The sequence below is a fragment of the Megalopta genalis genome, chromosome 9, assembly GCF_051020955.1.
Source record: "Megalopta genalis isolate 19385.01 chromosome 9, iyMegGena1_principal, whole genome shotgun sequence".
NCBI lineage: Eukaryota > Metazoa > Arthropoda > Insecta > Hymenoptera > Halictidae > Megalopta > Megalopta genalis.
Genome location: NC_135021.1, coordinates 7093097 through 7119077, shown reverse-complemented (window position 1 = coordinate 7119077; position 25981 = coordinate 7093097).

Sequence of the window (25981 nt, the reverse complement as noted above, 5' to 3'; positions counted from 1 at the left end):
CGAAATGTAATGTCAGAAAATGGCACTTTACTCTTGTGATTTTTCGGCATCTTCAATTTTCTGAAAACACCTCTCATTAGATTTTTTTAAATACGAGAATCTTGCTTAACTAACGATTTTACATTAGAATTAAGTATTTAGAACGAAATCTAATGTCAGAAAATGGCACTTTCCTCTTATGATTTTACGGTTTTTTCAATTTTCTGAAAAAACCTGTCATTAGATTTTCTTAAATACGAGAATCTGGCTTAGATAACGATTTTACATTAGAACTAAGTATTTAGAACGAAATGTAATGTCAGAAAATGGCACTTTACTCTTGTGATTTTTCGGCTTCTTCAATTTTCTGAAAACACCTCTCATTAGATTTTTTTAAATACGAGAATCTTGCTTAACTAACGATTTTACATTAGAATTAAGTATTTAGAACGAAATCTAAAGTCAGAAAATGGCGCTTTACTCTAGTGATTTTTCGGTTTTTTCAACTTTCTGTAAAAACCTATCATTAGATTTTCTTCAAAATACGATATTCTTGCTTAAATAACGTTTTTACATAGGGATTAAGCATTTAGAACGAAATCTAATGTCAGAAAATGGCACTTTACTCTTGTGATTTTTCGGTTTTTTCAATTTTCTGAAAAAACCTATCATTATAGATATACTTCAAAATACGATATTCTTGCTTAAATAACGTTTTTACATAGGGATGAAGCATTTAGAACGAAATCTAATGTCAGAAAATGGCACTTTACGCTAGCGATTTTTAGGTCTTTTCAATTTTCTGAAAAAACCTATCATTAGATTTTCTTACATACGAGAATCTGGCTTAGCTAACGATTTTACATTAGAACTAAGTATTTAGAACGAAATGTAATGTCAGAAAATGGCACTTTACTCTCGTGATTTTTCGGTTTTCTCAATTTTCTGAAAAAACCTATCATTAGATTTTCTTCAAAATACCATAATCTTGCTTAAATAACGTTTTTATATAGGGATTGAGCATTTAGAACGAAATCTAATGTCAGAAAATGGCACTTTACTGTAGCGATTTTTCGGTTTTTTCAATTTTCTGAAAAAACCTATAATTAGATTTACCTCAAACTACGATATTCTTGCTTAAATAACACTTTTACATAGGGATTAAGCATTTAGAACGAAATCTAATGTCAGAAAATGGCACTTTCCTCTCATGATTTTACGGTTTTTTCAATTTTCTGAAAAAACCTATCATTAGATATACTTCAAAATACGATATTTTTGCTTAAATAACGTTTTTACATAGGGATGAAGCATTTAGAACGAAATCTAATGTCAGAAAATGGCACTTTACTCTAGCGATTTTACGGTTTTTTCAATTTTCTGAAAAAACCTATAATTAGATTTACCTCAAACTACGATATTCTTGCTTAGATAACACTTTTACATAGGGATTAAGCATTTAGAACGAAATCTAATGTCGGAAAATGGCACTTTCCTCTTATGATTTTACGGTTTTTTCAATTTTCTGAAAAAACCTGTCATTAGATTTTCTTAAATACGAGAATCTGGCTTAGCTAACGATTTTACATTAGAACTAAGTATTTAGAACGAAATGTAATGTGAGAAAATGGCACTTTACTCTTGTGATTTTTCGGCTTCTTCAATTTTCTGAAAACACCTCTCATTAGTTTTTGTTAAATACGAGAATCTTGCTTAGCTAACGATTTTACATTAGAATTAAGTATTTAGAACGAAATCTAAAGTCAGAAAATGGCGCTTTACTCTAGTGATTTTTCGGTTTTTTCAACTTTCTGTAAAAACCTATCATTAGATTTTCTTCAAAATACGATATTCTTGCTTAAATAACGTTTTTACATAGGGAGTAAGCATTTAGAACGAAATCTAATGTCAGAAAATGGCACTTTACTCTTGTGATTTTTCGGTTTTTTCAATTTTCTGAAAAAAACTATCATTATAGATATACTTCAAAATACGATATTCTTGCTTAAATAACGTTTTTACATAGGGATGAAGCATTTAGAACGAAATCTAATGTCAGAAAATGGCACTTTACTCTTGTGATTTTTCGGTTTTTTCAATTTTCTGAAAGGACCTATCATTATTGATATACTTCAAAATACGATATTCTTGCTTCAATAACGTTTTTACATAGGGATTAAACATTTAGAACGAAATCTAATGTCAGAAAATGGCACTTTACTCTTGTGATTTTTCGGTTTTTTCAAATGTCTGTAAAAACCTATTCTTAGACTTCCTTCCAGGTACAATATTGTTGCTTAAATAACGTTTTTACATAGAGATTAAACATTTAGAACGAAATCTAATGTCAGAAAATGGCACTTTACTCTTGTGATTTTACGGTTTTTTCAATTTTCTGAAAAAACCTATCATTATAGATATACTTCAAAATACGATATTCTTGCTTAAATAACGTTTCGACATAGGGATGAAGCATTTAGAACGAAATCTAATGTCAGAAAATGGCACTTTCCTCTAATGATTTTACGGTTTTTTCAATTTTCTGAAAAAACCTGTCATTAGATTTTCTTAAATACGAGAATCTAGCTTAGCTAACGATTTTACATTAGAACTAAGTATTTAGAACGAAATCTAAAGTCAGAAAATGGCACTTTCCTCTTATGATTTTACGGTTTTTTCAATTTTCTGAAAAAACCTATCATTATAGATATACTTCAAAATACGATATTCTTGCTTAAATAACGTTTTTACATAGGGATGAAGCATTTAGAACGAAATCTAATGTCAGAAAATGGCACTTTACTCTTGTGATTTTTCGGATTTTTCAATTTTCTGAAAGAATCTATCATTTGATTTTCTTCAATGTCCGATATTCTTGCTTACATAACGTTTTTACATAGGGATGAAGCATTTAGAACGAAATGTAATGTCAGAAAATGGCACTTTACTCTTGTGATTTTTCGGTTTTTTCAATTTTCTGAAAAAACGTATCATTATAGATATACTTCAAAATACGATATTCTTGCTTAAATAACGTTTTTACATAGGGATGAAGCATTTAGAACGAAATCTAATGTCAGAAAATGGCACTTTACGCTAGCGATTTCTCGGTCTTTTCAATTTTCTGAAAAAACCTATAATTAGATTTACCTCAAACTACGATATTCTTGCATAAATAACACTTTTACATAGGGATTAAGCATTTAGAACGAAATCTAATGTCAGAAAATGGCACTTTCCTCTTATGATTTTACGGTTTTTGAATTTTCTGAAAAAACCTGTCATTAGATTTTCTCAAATACGAGAATCTGGCTTAGCTAACGATTTTACATTAGAACTAAGTATTTAGAACGAAATGTAATGTCAGAAAATGGAACTTTACTCTCGTGATTTTACGGTTTTTTCAATTTTCTGAAAGAACCTATTATTAGATATACTTCAAAATACGATATTCTTGCTTCAATAACGTTTTTACATAGGGATGAAGAATTTAGAACGAAATCTAATGTCAGAAAATGGCACTTTACTCTTGTGATTTTACGGTTTTTTCAATTTTCTGAAAAAACCTATCATTATAGATATACATCAAAATACGATATTCTTGCTTAAATAACGTTTTTACATAGGGATGAAGCATTTCGAACGAAATCTAATGTCAGAAAATGGCACTTTACTCTAGCGATTTTTCGGTTTTCTCAATTTTCTGAAAAAACCTATAATTAGATTTACCTCAAACTACGATATTCTTGCTTAAATAACGCTTTTTCATAGGGATTAAGAAGTTAGAACGAAATCTAATGTCAGAAAATGGCACTTTCCTCTTATGAATTTACGGTCTTTTCAATTTTCTGAAGAAACCTGTTATTAGATTTTCTTAAATACGAGAATCTAGCTTAGCTAACGATTTTACATTAGAACTAAGTATTTAGAACGAAATCTAAAGTCAGAAAATGGCGGTTTACTGTAGTGATTTTTCGGTTTTTTCAAATTTCTGTAAAAACCTATCATTAGATTTTCTTCAAAATACGATATTATTGCTTAAATAACGTTTTTACATAGGGATGAAGCATTTAGAACGAAATCTAATGTCAGAAAATGGCACTTTACTCTTGTGATTTTACGGTTTTTTCAATTTTCTGAAAAAACCTATCATTATAGATATACTTCAAGATACGATATTCTTGCTTACATAACGTTTTTACATAGGGATGAAGCATTTAGAACGAAATCTAATGTCAGAAAATGGCACTTTACTCTTGTGATTTTTCGGTTTTCTCAATTTTCTGAAAAAACCTGTCATTAGATTTTCTTAAATACGAGAATCTGGCTTAGCTAACGATTTTACATTAGAACTAAGTATTTAGAACGAAATGTAATGTCAGAAAATGGCACTTTACTCTTGTGATTTTTCGGCATCTTCAATTTTCTGAAAACACCTCTCATTAGATTTTTTTAAATACGAGAATCTTGCTTAACTAACGATTTTACATTAGAATTAAGTATTTAGAACGAAATCTAATGTCAGAAAATGGCACTTTCCTCTTATGATTTTACGGTTTTTTCAATTTTCTGAAAAAACCTGTCATTAGATTTTCTTAAATACGAGAATCTGGCTTAGATAACGATTTTACATTAGAACTAAGTATTTAGAACGAAATGTAATGTCAGAAAATGGCACTTTACTCTTGTGATTTTTCGGCTTCTTCAATTTTCTGAAAACACCTCTCATTAGATTTTTTTAAATACGAGAATCTTGCTTAACTAACGATTTTACATTAGAATTAAGTATTTAGAACGAAATCTAAAGTCAGAAAATGGCGCTTTACTCTAGTGATTTTTCGGTTTTTTCAACTTTCTGTAAAAACCTATCATTAGATTTTCTTCAAAATACGATATTCTTGCTTAAATAACGTTTTTACATAGGGATTAAGCATTTAGAACGAAATCTAATGTCAGAAAATGGCACTTTACTCTTGTGATTTTTCGGTTTTTTCAATTTTCTGAAAAAACCTATCATTATAGATATACTTCAAAATACGATATTCTTGCTTAAATAACGTTTTTACATAGGGATGAAGCATTTAGAACGAAATCTAATGTCAGAAAATGGCACTTTACGCTAGCGATTTTTAGGTCTTTTCAATTTTCTGAAAAAACCTATCATTAGATTTTCTTAAATACGAGAATCTGGCTTAGCTAACGATTTTACATTAGAACTAAGTATTTAGAACGAAATGTAATGTCAGAAAATGGCACTTTACTCTCGTGATTTTTCGGTTTTCTCAATTTTCTGAAAAAACCTATCATTAGATTTTCTTCAAAATACCATAATCTTGCTTAAATAACGTTTTTATATAGGGATTGAGCATTTAGAACGAAATCTAATGTCAGAAAATGGCACTTTACTGTAGCGATTTTTCGGTTTTTTCAATTTTCTGAAAAAACCTATAATTAGATTTACCTCAAACTACGATATTCTTGCTTAAATAACACTTTTACATAGGGATTAAGCATTTAGAACGAAATCTAATGTCAGAAAATGGCACTTTCCTCTCATGATTTTACGGTTTTTTCAATTTTCTGAAAAAACCTATCATTAGATATACTTCAAAATACGATATTTTTGCTTAAATAACGTTTTTACATAGGGATGAAGCATTTAGAACGAAATCTAATGTCAGAAAATGGCACTTTACTCTAGCGATTTTACGGTTTTTTCAATTTTCTGAAAAAACCTATAATTAGATTTACCTCAAACTACGATATTCTTGCTTAGATAACACTTTTACATAGGGATTAAGCATTTAGAACGAAATCTAATGTCGGAAAATGGCACTTTCCTCTTATGATTTTACGGTTTTTTCAATTTTCTGAAAAAACCTGTCATTAGATTTTCTTAAATACGAGAATCTGGCTTAGCTATCGATTTTACATTAGAACTAAGTATTTAGAACGAAATGTAATGTGAGAAAATGGCACTTTACTCTTGTGATTTTTCGGCTTCTTCAATTTTCTGAAAACACCTCTCATTAGTTTTTGTTAAATACGAGAATCTTGCTTAGCTAACGATTTTACATTAGAATTAAGTATTTAGAACGAAATCTAAAGTCAGAAAATGGCGCTTTACTCTAGTGATTTTTCGGTTTTTTCAACTTTCTGTAAAAACCTATCATTAGATTTTCTTCAAAATACGATATTCTTGCTTAAATAACGTTTTTACATAGGGAGTAAGCATTTAGAACGAAATCTAATGTCAGAAAATGGCACTTTACTCTTGTGATTTTTCGGTTTTTTCAATTTTCTGAAAAAAACTATCATTATAGATATACTTCAAAATACGATATTCTTGCTTAAATAACGTTTTTACATAGGGATGAAGCATTTAGAACGAAATCTAATGTCAGAAAATGGCACTTTACTCTTGTGATTTTTCGGTTTTTTCAATTTTCTGAAAGGACCTATCATTATTGATATACTTCAAAATACGATATTCTTGCTTCAATAACGTTTTTACATAGGGATTAAACATTTAGAACGAAATCTAATGTCAGAAAATGGCACTTTACTCTTGTGATTTTTCGGTTTTTTCAAATGTCTGTAAAAACCTATTCTTAGACTTCCTTCCAGGTACAATATTGTTGCTTAAATAACGTTTTTACATAGAGATTAAACATTTAGAACGAAATCTAATGTCAGAAAATGGCACTTTACTCTTGTGATTTTACGGTTTTTTCAATTTTCTGAAAAAACCTATCATTATAGATATACTTCAAAATACGATATTCTTGCTTAAATAACGTTTCGACATAGGGATGAAGCATTTAGAACGAAATCTAATGTCAGAAAATGGCACTTTCCTCTAATGATTTTACGGTTTTTTCAATTTTCTGAAAAAACCTGTCATTAGATTTTCTTAAATACGAGAATCTAGCTTAGCTAACGATTTTACATTAGAACTAAGTATTTAGAACGAAATCTAAAGTCAGAAAATGGCACTTTCCTCTTATGATTTTACGGTTTTTTCAATTTTCTGAAAAAACCTATCATTATAGATATACTTCAAAATACGATATTCTTGCTTAAATAACGTTTTTACATAGGGATGAAGCATTTAGAACGAAATCTAATGTCAGAAAATGGCACTTTACTCTTGTGATTTTTCGGATTTTTCAATTTTCTGAAAGAATCTATCATTTGATTTTCTTCAATGTCCGATATTCTTGCTTAAATAACGTTTTTACATAGGGATGAAGCATTTAGAATGAAATCTAATTTCAGAAAATGGCACTTTACTCTAGCGATTTTTCGGTTTTTTCAATTTTCTGAAAAAACCTATAATTAGATTTACCTCAAACTACGATATTCTTGCTTAAATAACACTTTTACATAGGGATTAAGCATTTAGAACGAAATCTAATGTCAGAAAATGGCACTTTCCTCTTATGATTTTACGGTTTTTTCAATTTTCAGAAAAAACCTGTCATTAGATTTTCTTAAATACGAGAATCTGGCTTAGCTAACGATTTTACATTAGAACTAAGTATTTAGAACGAAATGTAATGTCAGAAAATGGCACTTTACTCTTGTGATTTTTCGGCTTCTTCAATTTTCTGAAAAAACCTATCATTATAGATATACTTCGAAATACGATATTCTTGCTTCAATAACGTTTTTACATAGGGATTAAACATTTAGAACGAAATCTAATGTCAGAAAATGGCACTGTACTCTTGTGATTTTTCGGATTTTTCAATTTTCTGAAAGAATCTATCATTTGATTTTCTTCAATGTCCGATATTCTTGCTTAAATAACGTTTTTACATAGGGATTATGCATTTAGAACGAAATCTAATGTCAGAAAAAGGCACTTTACTCTTGTGATTTTTCGGTTTTCTCAATTTTCTGAAAAAACCCATCATTAGATTTTCTTCAAAATACCATAATCTTGCTTATATAACGTTTTTATATAGGGATTAAGCATTTAGAACGAAATCTAATGTCAGAAAATGGCACTTTACTGTAGCGATTTTTCGGTTTTTTCAATTTTCTCAAAAAACGTATAATTAGATTTACCTCAAACTACGATATTCTTGCTTAAATAACACTTTTACATAGGAATTAAGCATTTAGAACGAAATCTAATGTCAGAAAATGGCACTTCCCTCTTATGATTTTACGGTTTTTTCAATTTTCTGAAAAAACCTATCATTAGATATACTTCAAAATACGATATTCTTGCTTAGATAACACTTTTACATAGGGATTAAGCATTTAGAACGAAATCTAATGTCAGAAAATGGCACTTTCCTCTTATGATTTTACGGTTTTTTCAATTTTCTGAAAAAACCTGTCATTAGATTTTCTTAAATACGAGAATCTGGCTTAGCTAACGATTTTACATTAGAAATAAGTATTTAGAACGAAATGTAATGTCAGAAAATGGCACTTTACTCTTGTGATTTTTCGGCTTCTTCAATTTTCTAAAAACACCTCTCATTAGATTTTTTTAAATACGAGAATCATGCTTAACTAACGATTTTACATTAGAATTAAGTATTTAGAACGAAATCTAAAGTCAGAAAATGGAGCTTTACTCTAGTGATTTTTCGGTTTTTTCAACTTTCTGTAAAAACCTATCATTAGATTTTCTTCAAAATACGATATTCTTGCTTAAATAACGCTTTTACATAGGGATTAAGCATTTAGAACGAAATCTAATGTCAGAAAATGGCATTTTGCTCTAGCGATTTTTCGGTTTTTTCAATTTTCTCAAAAAACGTATAATTAGATTTACCTCAAACTACGATATTCTTGCTTAAATAACACTTTTACATAGGGATTAAGCATTTAGAACGAAATCTAATGTCAGAAAATGGCACTTTACTCTTGTGATTTTTCGGTTTTTTCAATTTTCTGAAAAGACCTATCATTATTGATATACTTCAAAATAAGATATTCTTGCTTCAATAACGTTTTTACATAGGGATTAAACATTTAGAACGAAATCTAATTTCAGAAAATGGCACTTTACTCTTGTGATTTTTCGGTTTTTTCAAATGTCTGTAAAAACCTATTCTTAGACTTCCTTCCAGGTACAATATTGTTGCTTAAATAACGTTTTTACACAGAGATTAAGCATTTAGAACGAAATCTAATGTCAGAAAATGGCACTTTACTCTTGTTAATTTTCGGTTTTTTCAATTTTCTGAAAAAACCTATCATTAGATTTTCTTCAAAGTACGATATTCCTGCTTAAATAACGTTTTTACATTAGAATTAAGCATTTAGAACGAAATCTAATGTCAGAAAATGGCACTTTACTCTTGTGATTTTTCGGATTTTTCAATTTTCTGAAAGAATCTATCATTTGATTTTCTTCAATGTCCGATATTCTTGCTTAAATAACGTTTTTACATAGGGATTAAGCATTTCGAACGAAATCTGATGTCAGAAAATGGCGGTTTACTGAAGCGATTTTTCGGTTTTTTCAATTTTCTGAAAAAACCTATAATTAGATTTACCTCAAACTACGATATTCTTGCTTAAATAACACTTTTACATAGGGATTATGCATTTAGAACGAAATCTAATGTCAGAAAATGGCACTTTCCTCTTATGATTTTACGGTTTTTTCAATTTTCTGAAAAAACCTGTCATTAGATTTTCTTAAATACGAGAATCTGGCTTAGCTAACGATTTTACATTAGAACTAAGTATTTAGAACGAAATGTAATGTCAGAAAATGGCACTTTACTCTTGTGATTTTTCGGCTTCTTCAATTTTCTGAAAAAACCTATCATTATAGATATACTTCGAAATACGATATTCTTGCTTCAATAACGTTTTTACATAGGGATTAAACATTTAGAACGAAATCTAATGTCAGAAAATGGCACTTTACTCTTGTGATTTTTCGGTTTTTTCAAATGTCTGTAAAAACCTATTCTTAGACTTCCTTCCAGGTACAATATTGTTGCTTAAATAACGTTTTTACATAGAGATTAAGCATTTAGAACGAAATCTAATGTCAGAAAATGGCACTTTACTCTTGTGATTTTTCGGGTTTTTCAATTTTCTGAAAGAATCTATCATTTGATTTTCTTCAATGTCCGATATTCTTGCTTAAATAACGTTTTTACATAGGGATTATGCATTTAGAACGAAATCTAATGTCAGAAAAAGTCACTTTACTCTTGTGATTTTTCGGTCTTCTCAATTTTCTGAAAAAACCCATCATTAGATTTTCTTCAAAATACCATAATCTTGCTTATATAACGTTTTTATATAGGGATTAAACATTTAGAACGAAATCTAATGTCAGAAAATGGAACTTTACTCTCGTGATTTTACGGTTTTTTCAATTTTCTGAAAGAACCTATTATTATATATACTTCAAAATACGATATTCTTGCTTCAATAACGTTTTTACATAGGGATTAAGCATTTCGAACGAAATCTGATGTCAGAAAATGGCGGTTTACTGTAGTGATTTTTCGGTTTTTTCAAATTTCTGTAAAAACCTATCATTAGATTTTCTTCAAAATACGATATTCTTGCTTAAATAACGTTTTTACATAGGGATTAAGCATTTAGAACGAAATCTAATGTCAGAAAATGGCACTTTACTCTAGCGATTTTTCGGTTTTTTCAATTTTCTCAAAAAACGTATAATTAGATTTACCCTAAACTACGATATTCTTGCTTAAATAACACTTTTACATAGGAATTAAGCATTTAGAACGAAATCTAATGTCAGAAAATGGCACTTTCCTCTTATGATTTTACGGTTTTTTCAATTTTCTGAAAAAACCTATCATTAGATATACTTCAAAATACGATATTCTTGCTTAGATAACACTTTTACATAGGGATTAAGCATTTAGAACGAAATCTAATGTCAGAAAATGGCACTTTCCTCTTATGATTTTACGGTTTTTTCAATTTTCTGAAAAAACCTGTCATTAGATTTTCTTAAATACGAGAATCTGGCTTAGCTAACGATTTTACATTAGAAATAAGTATTTAGAACGAAATGTAATGTCAGAAAATGGCACTTTACTCTTGTGATTTTTCGGTTTTTTCAATTTTCTGAAAAAACGTATCATTATAGATATACTTCAAAATACGATATTCTTGCTTAAATAACGTTTTTACATAGGGATGAAGCATTTAGAACGAAATCTAATGTCAGAAAATGGCACTTTACGCTAGCCATTTTTCGGTCTTTTCAATTTTCTGTAAAAACCTATAATTAGATTTACCTCAAACTACGATATTCTTGCATAAATAACACTTTTACATAGGGATTAAGCATTTAGAACGAAATCTAATGTCAGAAAATGGCACTTTACTCTTGTGATTTTTCGGTTTTCTCAATTTTCTGAAAAAACCTATCATTAGATTTTCTTCAAAATACCATAATCCTGCTTAAATAACGTTTTTATATAGGGATTGAGCATTTAGAACGAAATCTAATGTCAGAAAATGGCACTTTACTCTTGTGATTTTTCGGTTTTCTCAATTTTCTGAAAAAACCTATCATTAGATTTTCTTCAAAATACCATAATCTTGCTTAAATAACGTTTTTATATAGGGATTGAGCATTTAGAACGAAATCTAATGTCAGAAAATGGCACTTTACTCTAGTGATTTTTCGGTTTTTTCAACTTTCTGTAAAAACCTATCATTAGATTTTCTTCAAAATACGATATTCTTGCTTAAATAACGTTTTTACATAGGGATTAAGCATTTAGAACGAAATCTAATGTCAGAAAATGGCACTTTACTCTTGTGATTTTTCGGTTTTTTCAATTTTCTGAAAAAAACTATCATTATAGATATACTTCAAAATACGATATTCTTGCATAAATAACGTTTTTACATAGGGATGAAGCATTTAGAACGAAATCTAATGTCAGAAAATGGCACTTTACTCTCGTGATTTTACGGTTTTTTCAATTTTCTGAAAGAACCTATTATTAGATATACTTCAAAATACGATATTCTTGCTTCAATAACGTTTTTACATAGGGATGAAGCATTTAGAACGAAATCTAATGTCAGAAAATGGCACAATACTCTAGCGGTTTTTCGGTTTTTTCAATTTTCTGAAAAAACCTATAATTAGATTTACCTCAAACTACGATATTCTTGCTTAAATAAGACTTCTACATAGGAATTAAGCATTTAGAACGAAATCTAATGTCAGAAAATGGCGGTTTACTGTAGTGATTTTTCGGTTTTTCAACTTTCTGTAAAAACCTATCATTAGATTTTCTTCAAAATACGATATTCTTGCTTAAATAACATTTTTACATAGGGATTAAGCATTTAGAACGAAATCTAATGTCAGAAAATGGCACTTTACTCTTGTGATTTTTCGGATTTTTCAATTTTCTGAAAGGACCTATCATTATTGATATACTTTAAAATACGATATTCTTGCTTCAATAACGTTTTTACATAGGGATTAAACATTTAGAACGAAATCTAATGTCAGAAAATGGCACTTTACTCTTGTGATTTTTCGGTTTTTTCAACTTTCTGTAAAAACCTATCATTAGCTTTTCTTCAAAATACGATATTCTTGCTTAAATAACATTTTTACATAGGGATGAAGCATTTAGAACGAAATCTAATGTCAGAAAATGGCACTTTACTCTTCTGATTTTTCGGTTTTCTCAATTTTCTGAAAAAACCTATCATTAGATTTTCTTCAAAATACCATAATCTTGCTTAAATAACGTTTTTATATAGGGATTGAGCATTTAGAACGAAATCTAATGTCAGAAAATGGCACTTTACTCTAGCGATTTTTCGGTTTTTCAACTTTCTGTAAAAACCTATCATTAGATTTTCTTCAAAATACGATATTCTTGCCTCAATAACATTTTTACATAGGGATTAAGCATTTAGAACGAAATCTAATGTCAGAAAATGGCACTTTACTCTTGTGATTTTTCGGATTTTTCAATTTTCTGAAAGGACCTATCATTATTGATATACTTTAAAATACGATATTCTTGCTTCAATAACGTTTTTACATAGGGATTAAACATTTAGAACGAAATCTAATGTCAGAAAATGGCACTTTACTCTTGTGATTTTTCGGTTTTTTCAAATGTCTGTAAAAACCTATTCTTAGACTTCCTTCCAGGTACAATATTGTTGCTTAAATAACGTTTTTACATAGAGATTAATCATTTAGAACGAAATCTAATGTCAGAAAATGGCACTTTACTCTTGTAATTTTACGGTTTTTTCAATTTTCTGAAAAAACCTATCATTATAGATATACTTCAAGATACGATATTCTTGCTTACATAACGTTTTTACATAGGGATGAAGCATTTAGAACGAAATGTAATTTCAGAAAATGGCACTTTACTCTTGTGATTTTTCGGTTTTTTCAATTTTCTGAAAAAACGTATCATTATAGATATACTTCAAAATACGATATTCTTGCTTAAATAACGTTTTTACATAGGGATGAAGCATTTAGAACGAAATCTAATGTCAGAAAATGGCACTTTACGCTAGCCATTTTTCGGTCTTTTCAATTTTCTGTAAAAACCTATAATTAGATTTACCTCAAACTACGATATTCTTGCATAAATAACACTTTTACATAGGGATTAAGCATTTAGAACGAAATCTAATGTCAGAAAATGGCACTTTACTCTTGTGATTTTTCGGTTTTCTCAATTTTCTGAAAAAAGCTATCATTAGATTTTCTTCAAAATACCATAATATTGCTTAAATAACGTTTTTATATAGGGATTGAGCATTTAGAACGAAATCTAATGTCAGAAAATGGCACTTTACTCTTGTGATTTTTCGGTTTTCATAATTTTCTGAAAAAACCTATCATTAGATTTTCTTCAAAATACCATAATCTTGCTTAAATAACGTTTTTATATAGGGATTGAGCATTTAGAACGAAATCTAATGTCAGAAAATGGCACTTTACTCTAGTGATTTTTCGGTTTTTTCAACTTTCTGTAAAAACCTATCATTAGATTTTCTTCAAAATACGATATTCTTGCTTAAATAACGTTTTTACACAGGGATTAAGCATTTAGAACGAAATCTAATGTCAGAAAATGGCACTTTACTCTTGTGATTTTTCGGTTTTTTCAATTTTCTGAAAAAAACTATCATTATAGATATACTTCAAAATACGATATTCTTGCATACATAACGTTTTTACATAGGGATGAAGCATTTAGAACGAAATCTAATGTCAGAAAATGGCACTTTACTCTTGTGATTTTTCGGTTTTTTCAATTTTCTGAAAAAACCTATCATCAGATTTTTTAAATACGAGAATCTTGCTTAACTAACGATTTTACATTAGAATTAAGTATTTAGAACGAAATGTAATGTCAGAAAATGTCACTTTACTCTTGTGACTTTTCGGTTTTTTCAATTTTCTGAAAAAACCTATCATTATAGATATACTTCAAAATACGATATTCTTGCTTAAATAAGATTTTTACATAGGGATGAAGCATTTAGAACGAAATCTAATGTCAGAAAATGGCACTTTACTCTTGTGATTTTTCGGTTTTCTCAATTTTCTGAAAAAACCTATCATTAGATTTTCTTCAAAATACCATAATCTTGCTTAAATAACGTTTTTATATAGGGATTGAGCATTTAGAACGAAATCTAATGTCAGAAAATGGCACTTTACTCTAGCGATTTTTCGGTTTTTTCAATTTTCTGAAAAAACCTATAATTAGATTTACTTCAAAATACGATATTCTTGCTTACATAACGTTTTTACATAGGGTTGAAGCATTTAGAACGAAATCTTATGTCAGAAAATGGCACTTTACTCTAGCGATTTTACGGTTTTTTCAATTTTCTGAAAAAACCTATAATTAGATTTACCTCAAACTACGATATTCTTGCTGAGATAACACTTTTACATAGGGATTAAGCATTTAGAACGAAATCTAATGTCAGAAAATGGCACTTTCCTCTTATGATTTTACGGTTTTTTGAATTTTCTGAAAAAACCTATCATTATAGATATACTTCAAGATACGATATTCTTGCTTAAATAACGTTTTTACATAGGGATGAAGCATTTAGAACGAAATCTAATGTCAGAAAATGGCACTTTACTCTAGCGATTTTTCGGTTTTTTCAATTTTCTGAAAAAACCTATAATTAGATTTACCTCATACTACGATATTCTTGCTTAGATAACACTTTTACATAGGGATTAAGCATTTAGAACGAAATCTAATGTCAGAAAATGGCACTTTCCTCTTATGATTTTACGGTTTTTTCAATTTTCTGAAAAAACCTGTCATTAGATTTTCTTAAATACGAGAGTCTGGCTTAGCTAACGATTTTACATTAGATCTAAGTATTTAGAACGAAATGAAATGTCAGAAAATGGCACTTTACTCTTGTGATTTTTCGGCTTCTTCAATTTTCTCAAAACACCTCTCATTAGATTTTTTTAAATACGAGAATCTTGCTTAACTAACGATTTTACATCAGAATTAAGTATTTAGAACGAAATCTAAAGTCAGAAAATGGCGCTTTACTCTAGTGATTTTTCGGTTTTTTCAACTTTCTGTAAAAACCTATCATTAGATTTTCTTCAAAATACGATATTCTTGCTTAAATAACGTTTTTACATAGGGATTAAGCATTTAGAACGAAATCTAATGTCAGAAAATGACACTTTACTCTTGTGATTTTTCGGTTTTTTCAATTTTCTGAAAGGATCTATCATTATTGATATACTTCAAAATACGATATTCTTGCTTCAATAACGTTTTTACATAGGGATTAACCATTTAGAACGAAATCTAATGTCAGAAAATGGCACTTTACTCTTGTGATTTTTCGGTTTTTTCAATTTTCTGAAAAAACCTATCATCAGATTTTTTAAATACGAGAATCTTGCTTAACTAACGATTTTACATTAGAATTAAGTATTTAGAACGAAATGTAATGTCAGAAAATGTCACTTTACTCTTGTGACTTTTCGGTTTTTTCAATTTTCTGAAAAAACCTATCATTAGATTTTCTTCAAAATACCATAATCTTGCTTAAATAACGTTTTTATATAGGGATTGAGCATTTAGAACGAAATCTAATGTCAGAAAATGGCACTTTACTCTTGTGATTTTTCGGTTTTTTCAATTTTCTGAAAAAACCTATAATTAGATTTACTTCAAAATAAGATATTCTTGCTTACATAACGTTTTTACATAGGGATGAAGCATTTAGAACGAAATCTAATGTCAGAAAATGGCACTTTACTCTAGTGATTTTTCGGTTTTTTCAACTTTCTGTAAAAACCTATCATTAGATTTTCTTCAAAATACGATATTCTTGCTTAAATAACGTTTTTACATAGGGATTAAGCATTTAGAACGAAATCTAATGTCAGAAAATGGCACTTTACTCTTGTGATTTTTCGGTTTTTTCAATTTTCTGAAAAAAACTATCATTATAGATATACTTCAAAATACGATATTCTTGCATAAATAACGTTTTTACATAGGGATGAAGCATTTAGAACGAAATCTAATGTCAGAAAATGGCACTTTACTCTTGTGATTTTTCGGTTTTTTCAATTTTCTGAAAAAACCTATCATCAGATTTTTTAAATACGAGAATCTTGCTTAACTAACGATTTTACATTAGAATTAAGTATTTAGAACGAAATGTAATGTCAGAAAATGTCACTTTACTCTTGTGACTTTTCGGTTTTTTCAATTTTCTGAAAAAACCTATCATTATAGATATACTTCAAAATACGATATTCTTGCTTAAATAACATTTTTACATAGGGATGAAGCATTTAGAACGAAATCTAATGTCAGAAAATGGCACTTTACTCTTGTGATTTTTCGGTTTTCTCAATTTTCTGAAAAAACCTATCATTAGATTTTCTTCAAAATACCATAATCTTGCTTAAATAACGTTTTTATATAGGGATTGAGCATTTAGAACGAAATCTAATGTCAGAAAATGGCACTTTACTCTAGCGATTTTTCGGTTTTTTCAATTTTCTGAAAAAACCTATAATTAGATTTACTTCAAAATACGATATTCTTGCTTACATAACGTTTTTACATAGGGATGAAGCATTTAGAACGAAATCTTATGTCAGAAAATGGCACTTTACTCTAGCGATTTTACGGTTTTTTCAATTTTCTGAAAAAACCTATAATTAGATTTACCTCAAACTACGATATTCTTGCTTAGATAACACTTTTACATAGGGATTAAGCATTTAGAACGAAATCTAATGTCAGAAAATGGCACTTTCCTCTTATGATTTTACGGTTTTTTGAATTTTCTGAAAAAACCTATCATTATAGATATACTTCAAGATACGATATTCTTGCTTAAATAACGTTTTTACATAGGGATGAAGCATTTAGAACGAAATCTAATGTCAGAAAATGGCACTTTACTCTAGCGATTTTACGGTTTTTTCAATTTTCTGAAAAAACCTATAATTAGATTTACCTCATACTACGATATTCTTGCTTAGATAACACTTTTACATAGGGATTAAGCATTTAGAACGAAATCTAATGTCAGAAAATGGCACTTTCCTCTTATGATTTTACGGTTTTTTCAATTTTCTGAAAAAACCTGTCATTAGATTTTCTTAAATACGAGAGTCTGGCTTAGCTAACGATTTTACATTAGAACTAAGTATTTAGAACGAAATGTAATGTCAGAAAATGGCACTTTACTCTTGTGATTTTTCGGTTTTTTCAATTTTCTGAAAAAAACTATCATTATAGATATACTTCAAAATACGATATCCTTGCTTAAATAACGTTTTACATAGGGATGAAGCATTTAGAACGAAATCTAATGTCAGAAAATGGCACTTTACTCCTGTGATTTTTCGGTTTTTTCAATTTTCTGAAAGGACCTATCATTATTGATATACTTCTAAATACGATATTCTTGCTTCAATAACGTTTTTACATAGGGATTAAACATTTAGAACGAAATCTAATGTCAGAAAATGGCAATTTACTCTTGTGATTTTACGGTTTTTTCAATTTTCTGAAAAAACCTATCATTATAGATATACTTCAAGATACGATATTCTTGCTTACATAACGTTTTTACATAGGGATGAAGCATTTAGAACGAAATCTAATGTCAGAAAATGGCACTTTACGCTAGCGATTTTTCGGTCTTTTCAATTTTCTGAAAAAACCTATAATTAGATTTACCTCAAACTACGATATTCTTGCATAAATAACACTTTTACATAGGGATTAAGCATTTAGAACGAAATCTAATGTCAGAAAATGGCACTTTCCTCATATGATTTTACGGTTTTTTCAATTTTCTGAAAAAACCTGTCATTAGATTTTCTTAAATACGAGAATCTGGCTTAGCTAACGATTTTACATTAGAACTAAGTATTTAGAACGAAATGTAATGTCAGAAAATGGAACTTTACTCTCGTGATTTTACGGTTTTTTCAATTTTCTGAAAAAACCTATAATTAGATTTACCTCAAACTACGATATTCTTGCTTAAATAACAATTTTACATAGGAATTAAGCATTTAGAACGAAATCTAATGTCAGAAAATGGCACTTTACTCTTGTGATTTTACGGATTTTTCAATTTTCTGAAAAAACCTATCATTATAGATATACTTCAAAATACGATATTCTTGCTTAAATAACGTTTCTACATAGGGATGAAGCATTTAGAACGAAATCTAATGTCAGAAAATGGCACTTTACTCCTGTGATTTTTCGGTTTTTTCAATTTTCTGAAAGGACCTATCATTATTGATATACTTCAAAATACGATATTCTTGCTTCAATAACGTTTTTACATAGGGATTAAGCATTTAGAACGAAATCTAATGTCAGAAAATGGCACTTTACTCTTGTGATTTTTCGGTTTTTTCAAATGTCTGTAAAAACCTATTCTTAGACTTCCTTCCAGGTACAATATTGTTGCTTAAATAACGTTTTTACATAGGGATGAAGCATTTAGAACGAAATGTAATGTCAGAAAATGGCACTTTACTCTTGTGATTTTTCGGTTTTCTCAATTTTCTGAAAAAACGTATCATTATAGATATACTTCAAAATACGATATTCTTGCTTAAATAACGTTTTTACATAGGGATGAAGCATTTAGAACGAAATCTAATGTCAGAAAATGGCACTTTACTCTTGTGATTTTACGGATTTTTCAATTTTCTGAAAAAACCTATCATTATAGATATACTTCAAAATACGATATTCTTGCTTAAATAACGTTTCTACATAGGGATGAAGCATTTAGAACGAAATCTAATGTCAGAAAATGGCACTTTACTCCTGTGATTTTTCGGTTTTTTCAATTTTCTGAAAGGACCTATCATTATTGATATACTTCAAAATACGATATTCTTGCTTCAATAACGTTTTTACATAGGGATTAAACATTTAGAACGAAATCTAATGTCAGAAAATGGCACTTTACTCTTGTGATTTTTCGGTTTTTTCAAATGTCTGTAAAAACCTATTCTTAGACTTCCTTCCAGGTACAATATTGTTGCTTAAATAACGTTTTTACATAGGGATGAAGCATTTAGAACGAAATGTAATGTCAGAAAATGGCACTTTACTCTTGTGATTTTTCGGTTTTCTCAATTTTCTGAAAAAACGTATCATTATAGATATACTTCAAAATACGATATTCTTGCTTAAATAACGTTTTTACATAGGGATGAAGCATTTAGAACGAAATCTAATGTCAGAAAATGGCACTTTACGCTAGCGATTTTTCGGTCTTTTCAATTTTCTGAAAAAACCTATAATTAGATTTACCTCAAACTACGATATTCTTGCATAAATAACACTTTTACATAGGGATTAAGCATTTAGAACGAAATCTAATGTCAGAAAATGGCACTTTCCTCTTATGATTTTACGGTTTTTTCAATTTTCTGAAAAAACCTGTCATTAGATTTTCTTAAATACGAGAATCTGGCTTAGCTAACGATTTTTCATTAGAACTAAGTATTTAGAACGAAATGTAATGTCAGAAAATGGAACTTTACTCTCGTGATTTTACGGTTTTTTCAATTTTCTGAAAGAACCTATTATTAGATATACTTCAAAATACGGTATTCTTGCTTCAATAACGTTTTTACATAGGGATGAAGCATTTAGAACGAAATCTAATGTCAGAAAATGGCACTTTACTCTAGCGGTTTTTCGGTTTTTTCAATTTTCTGAAAAAACCTATAATTAGATTTACCTCAAACTACGATATTCTTGCTTAAATAACACTTTTACATAGGAATTAAGCATTTAGAACGAAATCTAATGTCAGAAAATGACACTTTACTCTTGTGATTTTTCGGATTTTTCAATTTTCTGAAAAAACCTATCATTATAGATATACTTCAAAATACGATATTCTTGCTTAAATAACGTTTTTACATAGGGATGAAGCATTTAGAACGAAATTTAATGTCAGAAAATGGCACTTTACGCTAGCGATTTTTCGGTCTTTCCAATTTTCTGAAAAAACCTATAATTAGATTTACCTCAAACTACGATATTCTTGCATAAATAACACTTTTACATAGGGATTAAGCATTTAGAACGAAATCTAATGTCAGAAAATGGCACTTTCCTCTTATGATTTTACGGTTTTTTGAATTTTCTGAAAAAACCTGTCATTAGATTTTCTTAAATACGAGAATCTGGCTTAGCTAACGATTTTACATTAGAACTAAGTATTTAGAACGAAATGTAATGTCAGAAAATGGCACTTTACTCTTGTGATTTTTCGGCTTCTTCAATTTTCTGAAAACACCTCTCATTAGATTTTTTTAAATACGAGAATCTTGCTTAACTAACGATTTTACATTAGAATTAAGTATTTAGAACGAAATCTAAAGTCAGAAAATGGCGCTTTACTCTAGTGATTTTTCGGTTTTTTCAACTTTCAGTAAAAACCTATCATTAGATTTTCTTCAAAATACGATATTCTTGCTTAAATAACGTTTTCACATAGGGATTAAGCATTTAGAACGAAATCTAATGTCAGAAAATGGCACTTTACTCTTGTGATTTTTCGGTTTTTTCAATTTTCTGAAAAAACCTATCATTATAGATATACTTCAAAATACGATATCCTTGCTTAAATAACGTTTTTACATAGGGATGAAGCATTTAGAACGAAATCTAATGTCAGAAAATGGCACTTTACTCCTGTGATTTTTCGGTTTTTTCAATTTTCTGAAAGGACCTATCATTATTGATATACTTCAAAATACGATATTCTTGCTTCAATAACGTTTTTACATAGGGATTAAACATTTAGAACGAAATCTAATGTCAGAAAATGGCACTTTACTCTTGTGATTTTTCGGTTTTTTCAAATGTCTGTAAAAACCTATTCTTAGACTTCCTTCCAGGTACAATATTGTTGCTTAAATAACGTTTTTACATAGAGATTAAGCATTTAGAACGAAATCTAATGTCAGAAAATGGCAATTTACTCTTGTGATTTTACGGTTTTTTCAATTTTCTGAAAAAACCTATCATTATAGATATACTTCAAGATACGATATTCTTGCTTACATAACGTTTTTACATAGGGATGAAGCATTTAGAACGAAATCTAATGTCAGAAAATGGCACTTTACGCTAGCGATTTTTCGGTCTTTTCAATTTTCTGAAAAAACCTATAATTAGATTTACCTCAAACTACGATATTCTTGCATAAATAACACTTTTACATAGGGATTAAGCATTTAGAACGAAATCTAATGTCAGAAAATGGCACTTTCCTCTTATGATTTTACGGTTTTTTCAATTTTCTGAAAAAACCTGTCATTAGATTTTCTTAAATACGAGAATCTGGCTTAGCTAACGATTTTACATTAGAACTAAGTATTTAGAACGAAATGTAATGTCAGAAAATGGAACTTTACTCTCGTGATTTTACGGTTTTTTCAATTTTCTGAAAAAACCTATAATTAGATTTACCTCAAACTACGATATTCTTGCTTAAATAACAATTTTACATAGGAATTAAGCATTTAGAACGAAATCTAATGTCAGAAAATGGCACTTTACTCTTGTGATTTTACGGATTTTTCAATTTTCTGAAAAAACCTATCATTATAGATATACTTCAAAATACGATATTCTTGCTTAAATAACGTTTCTACATAGGGATGAAGCATTTAGAACGAAATCTAATGTCAGAAAATGGCACTTTACTCCTGTGATTTTTCGGTTTTTTCAATTTTCTGAAAGGACCTATCATTATTGATATACTTCAAAATACGATATTCTTGCTTCAATAACGTTTTTACATAGGGATTAAACATTTAGAACGAAATCTAATGTCAGAAAATGGCACTTTACTCTTGTGATTTTTCGGTTTTTTCAAATGTCTGTAAAAACCTATTCTTAGACTTCCTTCCAGGTACAATATTGTTGCTTAAATAACGTTTTTACATAGGGATGAAGCATTTAGAACGAAATGTAATGTCAGAAAATGGCACTTTACTCTTGTGATTTTTCGGTTTTCTCAATTTTCTGAAAAAACGTATCATTATAGATATACTTCAAACTACGATATTCTTGCTTAAATAACACTTTTACATAGGAATTAAGCATTTAGAACGAAATCTAATGTCAGAAAATGACACTTTACTCTTGTGATTTTTCGGATTTTTCAATTTTCTGAAAAAACCTATCATTATAGATATACTTCAAAATACGATATTCTTGCTTAAATAACGTTTTTACATAGGGATGAAGCATTTAGAACGAAATTTAATGTCAGAAAATGGCACTTTACGCTAGCGATTTTTCGGTCTTTCCAATTTTCTGAAAAAACCTATAATTAGATTTACCTCAAACTACGATATTCTTGCATAAATAACACTTTTACATAGGGATTAAGCATTTAGAACGAAATCTAATGTCAGAAAATGGCACTTTCCTCTTATGATTTTACGGTTTTTTGAATTTTCTGAAAAAACCTGTCATTAGATTTTCTTAAATACGAGAATCTGGCTTAGCTAACGATTTTACATTAGAACTAAGTATTTAGAACGAAATGTAATGTCAGAAAATGGCACTTTACTCTTGTGATTTTTCGGCTTCTTCAATTTTCTGAAAACACCTCTCATTAGATTTTTTTAAATACGAGAATCTTGCTTAACTAACGATTTTACATTAGAATTAAGTATTTAGAACGAAATCTAAAGTCAGAAAATGGCGCTTTACTCTAGTGATTTTTCGGTTTTTTCAACTTTCAGTAAAAACCTATCATTAGATTTTCTTCAAAATACGATATTCTTGCTTAAATAACGTTTTCACATAGGGATTAAGCATTTAGAACGAAATCTAATGTCAGAAAATGGCACTTTACTCTTGTGATTTTTCGGTTTTTTCAATTTTCTGAAAAAACCTATCATTATAGATATACTTCAAAATACGATATCCTTGCTTAAATAACGTTTTTACATAGGGATGAAGCATTTAGAACGAAATCTAATGTCAGAAAATGGCACTTTACTCCTGTGATTTTTCGGTTTTTTCAATTTTCTGAAAGGACCTATCATTATTGATATACTTCAAAATACGATATTCTTGCTTCAATAACGTTTTTACATAGGGATTAAACATTTAGAACGAAATCTAATGTCAGAAAATGGCACTTTACTCTTGTGATTTTTCGGTTTTTTCAAATGTCTGTAAAAACCTATTCTTAGACTTCCTTCCAGGTACAATATTGTTGCTTAAATAACGTTTTTACATAGAGATTAAGCATTTAGAACGAAATCTAATGTCAGAAAATGGCAATTTACTCTTGTGATTTTACGGTTTTTTCAATTTTCTGAAAAAACCTATCATTATAGATATACTTCAAGATACGATATTCTTGCTTACATAACGTTTTTACATAGGGATGAAGCATTTAGAACGAAATCTAATGTCAGAAAATGGCACTTTACGCTAGCGATTTTTCGGTCTTTTCAATTTTCTGAAAAAACCTATAATTAGATTTACCTCAAACTACGATATTCTTGCATAAATAACACTTTTACATAGGGATTAAGCATTTAGAACGAAATCTAATGTCAGAAAATGGCACTTTCCTCTTATGATTTTACGGTTTTTTCAATTTTCTGAAAAAACCTGTCATTAGATTTTCTTAAATACGAGAATCTGGCTTAGCTAACGATTTTACATTAGAACTAAGTATTTAGAACGAAATGTAATGTCAGAAAATGGAACTTTACTCTCGTGATTTTACGGTTTTTTCAATTTTCTGAAAAAACCTATAATTAGATTTACCTCAAACTACGATATTCTTGCTTAAATAACAATTTTACATAGGAATTAAGCATTTAGAACGAAATCTAATGTCAGAAAATGGCACTTTACTCTTGTGATTTTACGGATTTTTCAATTTTCTGAAAAAACCTATCATTATAGATATACTTCAAAATACGATATTCTTGCTTAAATAACGTTTCTACATAGGGATGAAGCATTTAGAACGAAATCTAATGTCAGAAAATGGCACTTTACTCCTGTGATTTTTCGGTTTTTTCAATTTTCTGAAAGGACCTATCATTATTGATATACTTCAAAATACGATATTCTTGCTTCAATAACGTTTTTACATAGGGATTAAACATTTAGAACGAAATCTAATGTCAGAAAATGGCACTTTACTCTTGTGATTTTTCGGTTTTTTCAAATGTCTGTAAAAACCTATTCTTAGACTTCCTTCCAGGTACAATATTGTTGCTTAAATAACGTTTTTACATAGGGATGAAGCATTTAGAACGAAATGTAATGTCAGAAAATGGCACTTTACTCTTGTGATTTTTCGGTTTTCTCAATTTTCTGAAAAAACGTATCATTATAGATATACTTCAAAATACGATATTCTTGCTTAAATAACGTTTTTACATAGGGATGAAGCATTTAGAACGAAATCTAATGTCAGAAAATGGCACTTTACTCTTGTGATTTTACGGATTTTTCAATTTTCTGAAAAAACCTATCATTATAGATATACTTCAAAATACGATATTCTTGCTTAAATAACGTTTCTACATAGGGATGAAGCATTTAGAACGAAATCTAATGTCAGAAAATGGCACTTTACTCCTGTGATTTTTCGGTTTTTTCAATTTTCTGAAAGGACCTATCATTATTGATATACTTCAAAATACGATATTCTTGCTTCAATAACGTTTTTACATAGGGATTAAACATTTAGAACGAAATCTAATGTCAGAAAATGGCACTTTACTCTTGTGATTTTTCGGTTTTTTCAAATGTCTGTAAAAGCCTATTCTTAGACTTCCTTCCAGGTACAATATTGTTGCTTAAATAACGTTTTTACATAGGGATGAAGCATTTAGAACGAAATGTAATGTCAGAAAATGGCACTTTACTCTTGTGATTTTTCGGTTTTCTCAATTTTCTGAAAAAACGTATCATTATAGATATACTTCAAAATACGATATTCTTGCTTAAATAACGTTTTTACATAGGGATGAAGCATTTAGAACGAAATCTAATGTCAGAAAATGGCACTTTACGCTAGCGATTTTTCGGTCTTTTCAATTTTCTGAAAAAACCTATAATTAGATTTACCTCAAACTACGATATTCTTGCATAAATAACACTTTTACATAGGGATTAAGCATTTAGAACGAAATCTAATGTCAGAAAATGGCACTTTCCTCTTATGATTTTACGGTTTTTTCAATTTTCTGAAAAAACCTGTCATTAGATTTTCTTAAATACGAGAATCTGGCTTAGCTAACGATTTTTCATTAGAACTAAGTATTTAGAACGAAATGTAATGTCAGAAAATGGAACTTTACTCTCGTGATTTTACGGTTTTTTCAATTTTCTGAAAGAACCTATTATTAGATATACTTCAAAATACGGTATTCTTGCTTCAATAACGTTTTTACATAGGGATGAAGCATTTA